We start from the raw sequence: 2,663 nt of genomic DNA, 5'->3' as shown, positions 1-2,663 counted from the left end.
ATAATAATAATAAATAAATAATATATATTATATATATATATATATATATATATATAATATTTATATTAAAACATAATAATATATTATAAAAACTTGTATATCTTGAGCTCTATTATACAGGGTCTAAAAATAATCGCTAAATATTTCATGGGCAGGTAGAGCGGACTAAAACTGAATCGAAAAATCTTCTATCATTTTGTAAGTTTCCTCAATAGTTAATGAGATATTACTCCTTAAAAATAGCCTTAAAAATAGCGAATATTACTGCGAAGTGGGGAACGGAGATAGCCTGGCAAGCGCGCTGTCCGAGCTATGGAGGCTTGCCAGTCAATTCAAGGCCTGCGCACCAAGCGATCGGTAGACATATACATTTCTCAATAGTAGGACAGGCGATTGCGCATATTCGGCTATCTTCAAGGATTAATATCTCATTAATTATTGGGAAATTTATAAAATAGTAGAGAACTTTTCGACTCAGTTTAGTTCCTTCTACCTTCCATGAAATATTTGACAATTATTTCCAGATACCCTGTATATATAGTAGGAGTTCTAAAGAGTCTAAAGAATCTGCATAAAGAGTCTGGTTCTTTTTCAACTCGTGTTCCGCAGGAACACAGCCATTTAGCAGCCGGAAACTGATATATTTGGTGTAGTAAAAAGAAATCCATTATTTTTGCATGAAATTGAATGGAAAAATAATGGATTTCTTTTTACTACACCTAATATATAAATACTGTCGAAATTACTGAAATATATATATATGAATAAATATTCTTTTCCTTTCTCTAAAAGCAAGGTCATCATACTTGAAGGTCTTTCAAAAATCGAAAAAAAATTGATACGCATTTAGAAAAAGGTCATCATAATTTTGAACAGTGAAAGAACAGTGAAACAGATCGAAGATTTTTTTCGAAAGAAATTTTCCATCTGTCGAAAATTTAGTAGAAAAAAAAACTGGAATAATCCATCAAAAACCGAAGAAGTGTTAGTTTTGTGATATATCCGCTACATTTTAGATTATTATTATAAAATTATAAAATATTATTATTAGTAAAATTTTTTTAAATTCCACGCTTTTGAATCAAAGTAGAGCCATGAGTTCAATGCTGAACTTAATCATCGATTGAAGTAAAGTCGTCATTTTAATGCTGAGTTTAATGTTTCATACAGATTGAAATTTTAAGTGAAAATATAAAAAGTACAAACTCTAAAGTTATTAAAGAAATTTTTTTTTAATTTGGCTAGGTACAGCCTAGGTTACAGCATGACGCACATAAATGTAAACAAAATTGTAAACAACATTATATAAATATTACTGTGAACTATAAACACTAAAAGAGATTGCATAAGAATGACATAAACAGAATGGCGCAATACAATAATTATATAAGACATTATCAAGTACAAGGTACAAAATAATATTTAAAGAAATTATAAAACAACAATATAATTAGTTAAATCAGATGAAGTTTTTATTTAATGTCGGCACTATAAAATAGAATAACGTAGAATATAAATTTTTTTTAAATATTACGTTTATATTAAATATTATATTAAATATTAATTTTTAATATTTTTTTCATTTTTATTTTTTTTCATTTCTTTTTTAATTTTTCAGCTTCCAAGAGTGATTAAGAAAATCAATTCAGCTGTACATTAATGCGTGATAACATCGAATTAAACAAGAAATATCGAAGATTTAAAAAAAAAATTACAATTAGAAAAAGAAAAGTTTGAATATTAGAAAAATATTTGTTGTAATTCATTATTTCTAAAAAACGGTAAAGCGTTACTTTTTAGAATCGATGATTATGAGTTATTCTTTACTTCAAATAACGATAACGCATTACTTTTAAAAACTTTCCTGCAACTTCTTGTTCAGAGAAATTGATCGCTCAGTTACGGAATTGGTAGAGGAGATGATTCGTACAAATCACCATAATTATTTTTTATATTTAAATCAAAAAGTAAAATCGGGTATTTCTGTTATACTTCGAATTATTCTTCTTCAAGTGCCTCTCTTTCATATACATCTCTTCGTTGATTATACACAAGGTATATGAGGATCTATAATTTAAACGTCGATTTCCGAACCATTTTTGGTAGACAGGATTTTTCTGAGCAAGTATACTCGATGGTTTGCCATTGTTTTCCGAGAATCTATTATGTTACGCTCATGCTCAACGTTAACGCTTCGAGTGATTAACGAAACTTTTTATTTTATTACTAGATTAGAATTTATTTCGGAAAATGATGTCATTATTGTTTGAAACTTTTTAAAATCCTACGCTTTTGAATCGAAATAGAATTGTCACTTCAATATTAATTTTAATCACATTGAAATTGTATGACTGATCGAAAAGGAAAATGAATAGTCCAATGAATCAAGAGCATAAAATACAAATAAAGAGTACACATTCTTTCAGAATTTTTTTTAACTCGGATAAATATAGCAGTGTAAACATTACAAAGTGTGAACTGTAAATATCAAGAGATTGTATAAGAATGGCATAAACGAAATACTTTTTTATTTTCATAAATGTGCATGATATGATTACAATCATACATGAAATCCTACAAAATGCGAAGTACAAAATAATATTAATAGAGATTACATAACGATATCACAATTAGTTAAATCAGATGAAGTTATAGTATTCATA

This window comes from Atta cephalotes (genome assembly GCF_000143395.1).
Source record: "Atta cephalotes unplaced genomic scaffold scaffold00013, whole genome shotgun sequence".
NCBI lineage: Eukaryota > Metazoa > Arthropoda > Insecta > Hymenoptera > Formicidae > Atta > Atta cephalotes.
Note: the sequence above shows the minus strand (reverse complement) of the source record.